Genomic DNA, 12,173 nt, shown 5'->3' with positions numbered 1-12,173 from the left:
CTGTGATCACACTCAGTCATTGTTCCGCACACGTTTGTGAAGACCTACCATACACACATCTGCAAGGCATGCTGGCCTTGGGGCAAATTGGAACTGGATCCCTAGAATAGGTGGGGGTAGGATGGGAGGCAGAGAGGTTCTTGGCCTTCTCTTAAAAACCCAGAATAATGCCATCACAGTGCAAATTCTGCCGATCTCTTTTGAAAAACAAATCCCCAAGCCAAACCTGGTCCGGGCCAGGTAGCCAGGCACCTGGAAGTGAAGCAGGAAGCTATTCCAGATCTTGTGGCTTTTCCTTTGTGCCAAAGACCTGGGCAGGGGAGGGGAGGGTTTGTGGAGGGGGGGCTGTCCAGGCTCAGTCACACTGGGCTCTCTGAATGGACAAGGCTGTTGTTGCAAGACAGAATGTGGAGAATGTTAGCCAGAGGCTGCAGCTGCTGAGATGACCCTTGAGAGCACCCAGAGGGCAGTAGAAGGACAGGAGTTGCCTGTCCAGGCAACACGGACAGGACAACCCACTACATAAAGCATGACTTCATGAAAGCCAAGGACACTGAACGATCACTCTGACCCTGCAGCTAATATGCCCTGTGACCTCAAGCAGGTCGCAGTCTCTCTGACCGTCATGTGGCCCTTCTGCACAGGGCCTGAAGGATGGGGGCAAAGAGAGGAGAGGAAGGAAAAGGTGCCCCATGCCTGCTCAAGACCTCCCCTGACACCCCTGAAGGGTTCCCGGTGCTCCTGCCCCTGACCGCACATATGCATCTCCAGTTCCCATGCTGCCCGGTGCATCTCAACCATGCTGTTCCTTCTGCGGCGGCTGCACCTTTCCCACTGCTCACCCGCCGTGCCCCTACAGCTGCTCCTGACTTCCACCCAGGCAGGCTTTCTTTCTCTGTGTTTCCAAAGCACTCTGCACAACCAATCTTATTTTTCGTAATTCTTTGTCCGTAAGTCTGTCCGCCCTGCTAGACTGTGAACTTGAAAAGGCCATGTCAAATTCCTCTTTCATTCAACAAACATTTAGTAGCAGTCTGCTCTGTGCCAGGCACTGGTAGGTGCCCGGGTACAAAGGAGAGAGAAAGGTTGTTTCATGGTGTGCTGCCCCTACTGCTGAGGACAGTGCAGGCAGGCACAGAGGGCCCAGCTGCTGCAGAGTCAGGACAGGCAGGCACCAGGCGCTATCCCTGATCTCTGTATCTCAGGCCTTGCCTCCTCTCCAAAGCAGGAGACTCAGGGATGTTGGGGAGAAGGAACTAAATACTAAATCGTGACTTCTTCCTGAGTGCTTTACAATGTAAGTGCTTTACTACGTACTACGTAGATGCTGTCGGTACTACAGACACAGTGTTTTTCTTAATCTCTAAATAAACTCGGACAAAAGCTTCATGGATGAGGAAAGTGTTGTACGGAGAGGTTGGGAAACTTGCTTGAGGTCACATAACGGGTGGCAGAGCCCAGAGAGGACCTCAAATCTGTCTGACCACCCTCTGCCCAAAGTCTCTTTCTCCCAAACTTAAATACATGAGCACACGAGCACCTGTGTGCCTAGAGTTCTTCCTCCTCCTCCTCTTCTTCTTTTTTTTTTTTTTTACAGCAAGTGAACAAAACAGAGAGAAACATCTATGGAGAGAAAATATTGATAAGTTATGTCCTGTACGCGCCCTGACCAGAGATCAAACCAGCAACCCAGGTATGCGCCCTGACTGGGACTCAAACCCTCAATCTTCTGGTGCACGGGGTGATGTTCCAACAAACCGAGCCACCAGGTCAGGACGAGACTTCTTTTACAAAAGAAGGAAATAATAATCTATTAACCTCGAGGCTCTGAACTGTAGAACTTTAATCCTAGAAGCCCAGGCAGCCTTCTGGAAGTTCTCTATTGCCTTCCTTGCCCAATGCTCCCAGCTCCCAGGAGACTAATGAGCTGGGCTGGTTCCGCCCTGCCTGGGTAAGCCAGTGGGACTGCACACCGCAGTGCTGCCTTCCAGCTTTTGCCACCTTCAAAGTGTCATTGGTGACTGCTTGGCAGGTAGTCCCAGGCCCCTGCAGCCTCAACCAATGTCTCTATTATCCAGAGCCATCAACCACTGGGATTCTCACCATCATGGGGAGACAGCAGATAATGGGCAGCCTGGGACTACTCCCCCACCAACCACAGTCCCACTTCTCTCACGTGTCCCTGCATTCTTCTCTCAAGACCCAGCGGTGACTACTGCCCGTGCAACCCCTCCTCCTAGGCTTCATGGGTTCTTTTCCTACATCCCTTACTCCTTTCACTCCTTTCTTCTGTGAACTGTCCCCTCCTCCTCTCCCCACCCCCACCACGCACACACTCCAACCAAGCTAACGGGCCCTGGGGGGTTTGTGAACAGCCTTCCTGTCTCATGGAGTATTGTTTCACCAATGCAACTTCTAATACTTCGCCCCATCCCAAATCTCAATCATCTCTCCCAGGAAGCTGTCCCTGAGAGACTACACCCAACCCTGATCTTGCCTTTGTTTTGCATTTCCTCAGAACTTAATACCCTCCTTGCATTTACAGTGGCTGGAGCCATTTTTTATATTTGTTCATTTGACAAACATTTCCTGAGGATCTACAACCATATGCCAGGCAGGCATTTATTGTGTGTCTGCTGTGTGCCAAGCACTGTGCTAGGCACTGGACATTGAGTGCCCTCAAGGCGCGTATGCCCATGGTAATTGCCTTCAGGCCCTGTCCTGGGGAGGCCCACCTCTGCGCTCAGACTGGGAGCTCTCTAGGGACTGTCTCCTCTTTGTTCCACCCCAGTACCTGACATTTACAAAGGATTTTTAGTTTTGCAAGGTGCTTTTACATCCATTATCTCATTTTATCTGCACAACACTCCTAATAAGGTAGAAGAAAAGGTCTTATTATTCTATTTGAAAGATAGAATCACTGAGGCCCAGAAAGATGAAGTGACCCCAGCTGGTTATCAGGTAGGTCACCTGTAGAAGTCAGGCGAGTGGCCTTTGTGCCCCATCATGCCCCACACCATGCGGAGTAGGATCTGAGAGAGCTCAATGGGACCGAGTGATGATCCATTGCTCAACCTCCATCACTGCCGATCAACATCAGGGAAGAAAGAAGACTAAAGCAAAAATAGAGGGTGTTACAAGATGCTGTGTAACTAGAAAGCTGGAACAAGTTTGTTCTTGTTTTCCTGGCACATAATGGGCACTCAGTACATATCTGTCATATGAATGAACAACTTACTAGAGAGGCACATGGCAGAGGGTACGAGCTAGCTAATAATGACAGCATACTTTGTGTCAGGCATAATTGTAAATGCAACTCATTTCATCTTGACGACATCCTCACAACTTTCACAGTAGCTATCATCACCTCCCTTTTACAGATGAGACAAAATGAGGTTAAACACCCAAAGTGGTACCTGGAAGACTGACCCCAGAACTGTGCTCTTGACCACGTTGGCCAGGGACAGGTCATATGTTTCCGCTATCCACACTATCGCTCAGTTCTCATTACAAGCGCACTGAATGAGTGTTCTGGAGAGTGCTGAGTGAGGACTGAAGTCACACTTCTGCTCTGGGCCATGAGGTTCTGCCTGAGTCACCCCCAGCTGTAATGTGGTGTAATACAAATCCAGTTCGGGGGTGGGAAGGGCTGTGTTCTGGCTGCACAAGAACTTCCTGAGTCCTCTGCAATGTCCACATCCCAGAGTCCTGCCGCTCTCATGGGCCTGTCTCCCAAAGACCAGCTCTACTCTCTGACTTGATTGCTAACAGGCCTGGTAAAAACCAGGGTTATGGCCCTGGCTGGTGTGGCTCAGTGGATGGTGTGCCAGCCTGTGAACCAAAGGGTCACTGGTCAATTCCCAATTAGGGCACATGCCTGGGTTGTGGGCCAGGTCCCCAGTAGGGGACATGCAAGAGGCAACCAGACATTGATGTTTCTCTCCCTCTCTTTTTCCTTCCCTTCCCCTCTCTCTAAAAATAAATAAAATCTTTTGTTTTTTGAAGCCAGGGCTATGGATAATAAAGGATTGGAGGACATTCCTGGCACCTTAACCCAGCAGGGGAAGAGGATGGGGTAAAGAGGGCAGAGTCACATTTGTCACTGTGATATTCATAAATAGAATGCAGAGGATCCTTGATGAACCACTATGGGATGGGATGGGGTGGGGTCAGAACGGGGATGGGATGGAAAGGATGAGGTTGGGCGATTCAAGCTCTGGCAATTTTTCGGCCTCAGTCAAGAAAGGAAAATCTCAGCACCAACATGACAGGAATGGGGACCAAAGAAAAAGAACATATAAATAATCTTCTCTGACACAGGTTTCTCTAAAAAAATCCTAATTGGGAGAAATGAGATTCAGAAGAAGGGATTTGGAACAGGAGAGCCTAACCCAGAAACCATCAAAGCTGAACCTTTTGTGCCTAAAGGTGCTAAATTCAAAGTTCATCTGGTCTTAGTGCTTCTAGATGACTTTGTGCCAGTAGCTCACTAAACCTTCCACAGACTTCAGCTTCCCTGGTCATTGAAAGGGTATCATGTCGCCTGTATGCATCTTTATCCCTTGAGATAGGGACTGTATTGGGGTGAAGCAGACCAGAGACCAGACCATACTTGGAGTTATTTAGAGAAAAGGAGATGCAGAAATGCAAGATGTGATCAGAGCTCCTGGCTCTGGACGGGCAGGAGCCACCTCCAGGCAAAGCTTCAGCTTCCCCAGCTGCAGGCTGTTTTGATCGTCTCCAGAGTGTCTGAGGCAGGGAAGACACGCCTCCCGCATCCTGGGTAGGTGATATCTGGGTTCAAATCTCTGGGTAAGCTCACGGAAGCTGAATGGCAGGAAGAAAAGTGCCTGTGATTTAAACAACACAGACAAATGCAAACCTGGAGAATCCCCAAGGACAGGTCTGCCAACTGTCCCAGTTTGTCCAGCACTGAGGGGGTCCCAGAATGCAGGACTTTCCTATGCTAAAATGGAGACAGTCCCAGGCCAAGCAGGATGAATTGGTCATTACGCCAAAGGACTCACCCATGAAATAAGCCTCTCGTTTGCCAAAGGACCCTTCCAGACCACATGAAATCTTCAAGTGTGGAAGGATTGAGAGCACAGGTATCCAGGGTTGGGAGGCCAAGTGCCTCCATGCCTGTCCCGGGGAGCCCTGGGCACACGTTACTGTCCCAGCCTCGTTGAGCCTTGGTTATTCCAGAAGATTTGGGGAAGTTTATCTTCCCAGCTGGAAGACAAAATACGGCTAGAAACTAACTGAGGTTGCTCGGGACCCTGGGCCTTGAGAAAGGTCTTTCTTGGTGATTTCTTGGAGTAGCTGAGGAGCAAACTCAGGAGGGGGCCACAAACAGAACTCTGATTCCTGGCCGTCCCAGAGATCACTTTGTTCTCCAAAGAACTCAGTGGCTGGGGCACATTAGGGGCGAAGGATGGGCAGGGGGAGAAGCAAGAACAGCCATTTCCAGGCTTCCAACACCAAGGACAGCTGAGTTGCCATTAACTTACAGACTGGACAGAGCAGAGAAGGGGCAGTGCCCCTTTCCTCACCCTGCCCAGCCCCATCGGAACAAGTCCAGCTCAGGGAGCTGAGTTCCCCTGGCTAGAATCCACTTCATTTTCTCCTAAGCTGTTTTGTGGGGCAGGCTGCTGAGCACTGGATGTGGCCAGTCCTGCTGTAGCCGACTTTCTCTACGGCCAAGGGCAGGCTCCAATTCCATGCCCCTTCTGCCAGCTGAAACAAAGCCGGGGTTCAAACTGGGCCCCTGAGTTCACGAAGACCAGAGGGTATGAGTGGACACTCAGCTCCTCTGTCCCTTAAAGGCAGCCTGTCCTAGTCTAGGGCCAGGGACAAGGAACAGGGCCAAAGAAGTCAGGATAGAAAAAGCCTCTCCCTTCCGCTTTTGCCAACTTATAGTATTTCTTAATTCAGCAAGTGGGTTATCAGTGCCGACTATGTGCAACATAATAGGAAAAAAACAGAGGCAACTAAGACCCAGGCAGAACCCTAGGAGGGACAGGAGGACCTGAGAGCTGAAATCTACAGATCCTTCTCAATGCTCACCCTAAGGAGTCTGTGTATGGCTGCCCAACTCGGTGTCCCCCTGTCATGCAGAGTCAGGAGATAAAAGGAAAAGAGAAGAAGCCAAAATCCTGGTTAATTCACAAAGCAGAGATCTGTCGGACAGATAACCAAGACTTACTTCAACTTGGAACATACCTCTAACAAGCAACCTTTACTGCCTGAGCCCTAAGTCCAGCCCCTAAGGTTCAAGCTAGAGAATGAAAATGGTCTAAGGAGATCTGTACTCAAATTTCTTTTCCTTGACTGGTTCATTCATTCATTCATTCATTTCACATTTCTTTTCTTTTTAAATTCTCACCCAAGGACATGCTTATTAATTTTAGAAAGAGGGGAAATGGGGGAGAGAAACATTGATTGATTGCCTTTTGTATGTGCCTTGATGGGGGACTGGACCCATACCTAGGCATGTGCTCTGATGGGGAATTGAACCTGTGACCTTTTGGTTTATGGAACGATGCTCCAACCAACCGAGCCACATCGGCCAGGACTCAGTTTACATTTTATAAGAGCCTTCTGTGTGCCAGCACAGACCTAGGCACAGGGACTCAGGGAGGAGTTTAATCTGACCTCACCCAGCATCTACTGTCCCCACTCACCCCTTTCTGGCTACATGATTCCAATGGACTACTGCTGTGTGCATTCAAACTCTCCTTGTTGGCCGAATCCTGGGGCCAGCCCTGTGCTTAGGCTGGGAACAGTCCAGGCAGAAGTCCACTCTGCACAGATGCCTCTGCAGTGTGAAATTATGGACAAAGAAGCTACGTGGGTGTTTGCCTCTCCCCCACCTCTCCCCTCCCCCTTTCGCATCTGCCTGGAAAGTCCACCACTCTCAGCTCGCATGCTCAAATCACAAGCTGAAATCCCAGGAAAAGACGTAGCTCAAGGATGTTAACAGGCAGGAGCCCAGTGAAACAGAAATACAGAAATACGACATTTCATTTTGTTCCTTCTGTACTAGCATCTCTCTCTCTCTCTCTTTTTTTTTTTCTGATGCCTAAGAAAGCAGTGCCAGCACTTCTGCTTGCCTAGCCTTCTGACCTCCCCTTCCTTCCTGGAACTGAGGCCTTGCTTCCTATTTATCCTCAGCTCCATTCCTTTTTGTAGCTCTCTGAAAGCCATCAGTGGTGTCTTAATTGTATTGCCCAGCTCATGGAGAGTTACAGGAAACGGCCAGGATAAGGAGCAAATACAGAGCAAATGAGCTTAGTGCTGACCAGTCTCTCTCTCTCTCTCCAAGCCCCTTCTCAGGAGTCCTTCCTGACCTGGAGTCTCTGGCCCACTTAGGCCGAAGAGCACGCTGAGAACCCTGAGGCTGATCAGCAACCCCTGTGCCCAGGCAGGTTGCTCTGTTTAATTGTTTAATTGCAGATTTCTGTCTCTGATCTGCATGGGAAGATGGACAGGCAGCTGTGCCAGGCCCCAGGGGACCACAAACTCCCGGGGAGGAGGCTTGGTCACCTGGTTCTCTACACTGGAGGCCTCAGGGGGCCTCCTCAAGGGCAAGAGACAGCCCAGGCCTCCAAAAGGGAAAAATACAAGAGCAAGTCTAAGCCAAACTCCACATCCTCCCAGTCCCTCCCCATTACTCCCATTCATAAGGAAAGGACAGAACAGGTATCAGACGGCCAGGGTGGCCAGGTCTCCTTTCCTATTACAAGCACAGCTTCTGACTCTCTGTGTGTTTCAGAGAACAAGTTCTCCGACTTCTCTGGACAAAGCCTCATCAGCCTTAAATTTGGGGCCCTGGCTACTTTCAGATGACCCTGTCTGGGTGAGAATGAAAGAAACTGCTATTAAATGCTGTTTATACCTCCTCATTGATGGATTCTGGAACAAGCAGCACACACTTCTAATCTGTGACACACGATCAAATTTCAGTTGTCGGCCACTACTCTGTCCTTACGTAGTGTCTGCAGAGTCCTGCAGTTAGATACTGGATTGAGCAGATGATTCAAAATAATAATAGCTATCACTTACTGAGCACGAACTATGTGCCAGCATTGTTTCCAAGATCTAAGTTAATGTCAGGTCAGTGGAAACACTGATGCAGAAGAAAACTCGCTAAGTTGCTCAGGGCCAAGCAACGACAAAGAAGTGGATCAAAATCCACATTCAAGTAAGCCGACCCTGGAGCTTCCTCTTAACCTCTCACATGTGTGAGCATGCGCTCTGCAAGCTATATACTATTGTACAAATATGAAGAGTGATGATTAGGTAGCTGATAGTAGCATGAGCCAAGTGTGGATGGGTGCAGTATAGTCAGGGAAGATTTGTGTGTGAGCATTAATTTAATTAAATGCAGCTGAGCTGTGTTTCCGAGCAAACCAGAAAGGCTGTCCGGGGTGTCTCGGGCTCTGACTCTCTCCATGAACCCAAATACCTAGAATTTGACAAACTGGATGCAGAGGACTTTTCCCAAGGCTCCCAGACTGGTGTTCATGGGAGGCCTGCCTCACCAGTCCACAGCGCCAGCAGGGCGGAGGCNGGGCCCCCCCCCCCCCCCCCCCCCCCCGCCCCGCGCCCTACTGCCATGCAGTCTCCGCCTCCTCAGCAACTCCTCCCAGAGAAGGAAGACTTTTTCCAAAGAAAGAGATTACTTACTGTGGGGTGAAAGAAGTAACATCCACTTAGGGAGAGTCATTAATAGGCAATTAGCCCACAACAAATGGATGAGTCCAGGCAATGATCACCAAGGCTGCTAGCATCACAAACAGAGAGACAGCCAGACATCCTGTCTCCTGATAGATGTGTGCCGTCACCCAGGGGTTCTTGCTTCCCTCCCCTAAATAAATACATTAACGAAACCTGAATTTGATTAGGGCTGCGATTAACCACAAGCACAGAGACGGTGGAACGAGTTCAATGATACAAAGAGGGTGAATCGGGCCAAACCACAATGTTAGAAACTCTACGGGACAAATGACCCAATTTCTTCAGCACAACATCGCAAGACAGAAAAAAGAGGAAGAGAAGAGTATCCATAGATTGAGCGACTTAAAAACTGTAACAAGTAGTCACAATATGTAGATTTTTTTGGATCCAAATTAAAAAAAAAAAACTAGAGGAAAACAAATAATAATCAGAGAAATATGAAAACTAACTGAATACTTGATTATATTGTAGAATTGTTCATTTTGTTTAGGTATGACAATGATTTTTTTAAGTTCCAATATTTACAGATGAAATGATAAATTAGGATTTGCTTCAAAATGATCAGAAGGTAGTGAAGGCTTGGATTACACCTAAAACAGATGGACCATGAGATGACTTCAAAACCCTTGAAGTGTGAGTCCTGGCTGGTGTGGCTCAGTAGACTGAGTGCTGGTCTGCAACCAAAAGGTCACCAGGTCAATCCCCAGTCAGGGCACATGCCTGGATTGTGGGCCAGGTCCCCAGTTGGCGGTGCACAAGAGGCAACCACATGTTGATGTTTCTCTCCCTCTTTCTCCCTCCCTTCCCTTCATTCTAGAAATAAATAATATCTTTTTTAATTTTTATTTTTATTTAATTCTTTTAAAAAATATTTTCTTTATTTATCTTTAGAGAGCAAGGGAAGGAGAGAAGGAGAGAAACATCAATGTATGGTTGCCTCTCATGAGTCCCCTGCTGGGAACTGGCCTGCAACCCAGGCACGTGCCTTGACTGGGAATCGAACCGCGATTGTATGGTTTGCAGACCCGCGCTCAATCCACTGACCTACACCAGCCAGGGCTTTTATTTAATTCTTGTTCAAGTACAGTTTTCTGTCTTATATTCCCAGCCCTGCCCCTCCCCCCAGAAATAAATATCTTTTTTTTAAAAGAGAAAAACTATTGAAGCTTGGTTTCACAGTGATTATTATACTATTCTCTCTACTTTTATGCACATCTGTAATTTTCTACAACGAAAAGTTTTTTAAATAACACTTAGACCCCACGATCGATCGGCATTTGGTGACACGGCACAGGGCGTGATGCTCCTCTGAGCTGCCCAGGCCTCTGGCTCTGGCCTCTGGGGCTTCCGTGCCTTGAGAACATGATGGGGGAGCCCCCGGCTGCTTCCTCCTTTCCAACAGCTCCCTGCCACAAGTCAGACCTCACTTTCTACAGCTACGTCCCCTTGGGGACTTGGACAGAGGCAGAGCCGGCACAACAGCAGGAAGAGCAGCCCTCTCTGGATCCCAGCACAAGGCAGTAGTGGAGACGCACTCAGTCTTCTGAGGCAGAACCCCCACTGTCCTTCCTCCCCGGACCACCCTGGCTCAGAGCTGGAAACTAAGAGCTTTCCCACCCCCTGCTGAATTTCACCTCTCACCATGCTAGGGCTTGGAAAGAACTCTATGACCACAAAGCAGCATCCGCTGTAGCCGGAGGGAGTGCCTATTGCCTTTCTGTCTCCATTAGGTGCCAGAATGGGAAAGGGGATGAGGGGAGAAGGAGGAAGTTGTGAGAAGGACAGGCCATACAAGAACCAACCACCCAAGCCCACACTCCAGCCCAGCCCAGCCAGGGGCCTAGGCCTTGCCCACCCCACCTTGAGCAAACAGCTGGCACCTCCCAGGCCAGTCCCTCCCTTAGCACTTCCTGGTGCTCCTGACAACAGAGCTCATGGGAGAGGGAGCAGACTGAGGGTGAATGGGATGGAGAGTTCAGAAGGGAAAGGAGAGGATTACGGGGTATCTGGAGAAGTCCCTGGGAAATGAGGAACAGATGGGGAGAGTGCCCGGCCTTGCACATTCCCGAGCTAAGGCTATAACTGAGTAAAGGAAAGAGAGGAGAGAGAGCAAGGGAGAAAGAAAGCAACAGTAAGGTGTGAGGAGAGATAGATGGAGCAGGAGGGTAGAGGCCCCCAGGAACATGTAACCCGAGTGACTGCCCACCCTGCTCAGCAGCCCATGCCCCCAGGGTCCCCCAGCCCTTCCCAGCACAGTTGCTCAGAGGGAGTTCCCTGCCCCTGTGGGCCCAGGACGGGTATCAGGCACCAGCTCGCAGACCGGCCTCCTGGCCCAGCGGGTCCCTTTCCTACCTCCTAGCAGCCTGCTCCTGGAAGAGAAACTAGCAGACCGATCCACCTGCCACCCAAGGGGCTGAGTGCCAGAAAGGAGGCTCCGCCTCAGACCAAGTGGCCAATCAAGGGAGCCAGCAGGAGCCTGCCCAGAGCCCACCCTTTTGGGGGCACAGTGCTGAAGGGGACACAAGGTTAACTTAGTATTCATACCAGGTGCCTGTTCCACATTCATGAACATGCTGGGTGGCCACAAGGTGACAGCCTCCCACCTCTTAATACTCACTGACCTTCAGGGGCCACAGGGCCAGGCCCAGATTCCCTCATAGCCAACCTACACCAAACCCAGGGCGGGCAGGCATCACCCTCCCCCGTAGGCATGGAGCAAGCGGGCCAAGAAGTGCCTTGCTAACAGTAGAGGAGCCTCGTGACTGATCCCAGGGCCCTTCCGACTCTGAAACTCAAATCCTGGCTCTGCCACTGGCTGTGTGACCTAAGGTAAGCCACTACCTCATGGCCTCTGCTATCAAGTGGCCAGGATCCTGTCCCCCTCGGCCTGCACCCCCAGAGCCATGGGAGCGAGCACAGAAGGAAAAATGCTCAGGGCGCGCAGGAGAAGTGACACCCTATAAATGTGAGGTGTTACTGTAAATGAGAAGAGTGCCACACCTGGGAAGGAGGAGGCAGGTTTCTGTCAGGCTTGGCAAGGCCATCTGAATAAGGAAAAGGCAAAGGAAAACCAAGCCAGAGAACAAGGCGCCCAGGCCCTGCGCACCCTGCCCAGGAGCTCCATGGTTCCTGACTGCAGGGTGGGGGTGGGGAGATGAAAAATGCTTCGAGAGTGCTCACTTCTGCAGCTCGTATACCAAAACTGGGACGACACAGGGAAGATCTGCATGGCCCCTGAGCAAGGACGACAGGCAAATTTGTGAAAAACGCTTCAAGAAAGAGCAAAGAAGAAGGGGACAGAGGGATGAGCAGGGAGGAATGCTCTGGCCTAGGACTTGTCTGGTGTGGGTCCGTGGGGTCTCTCCAACCACCCAGGGCTTGGCCCAAAGTGGGTGGCTATGAGGGGCAGGCAAGTCACACCCGGAGGCTCCTTC

General features: G+C 50.3%; 1 protein-coding gene and 1 non-coding gene across 9 annotated transcripts in view; one reads left to right on the top strand and one right to left on the bottom strand.

Moving 5' to 3' along the window:
* Nucleotides 1–12,173, bottom strand: part of PLEKHA6 (pleckstrin homology domain containing A6) — a 138,973-nt gene that overhangs the window by 89,759 nt on the left and 37,041 nt on the right. The gene's annotated exons all lie outside the window — the stretch shown is intronic.
* On the top strand, nt 11,912–12,018 carry LOC119001731 (U6 spliceosomal RNA). Its single transcript, XR_005069623.1, has one exon. It is a non-coding gene; the product is annotated as a U6 spliceosomal RNA (small nuclear RNA).

This window comes from Sturnira hondurensis, unplaced genomic scaffold, assembly GCF_014824575.4.
Source record: "Sturnira hondurensis isolate 20B ecotype Veracruz unplaced genomic scaffold, ASM1482457v3 Scaffold0017082, whole genome shotgun sequence".
In the NCBI taxonomy this organism is placed as follows: domain Eukaryota; kingdom Metazoa; phylum Chordata; class Mammalia; order Chiroptera; family Phyllostomidae; genus Sturnira; species Sturnira hondurensis.
The sequence above is the reverse complement of the archived record's forward strand: the minus strand, read 5'-3'. Positions and strand labels throughout refer to the sequence as shown.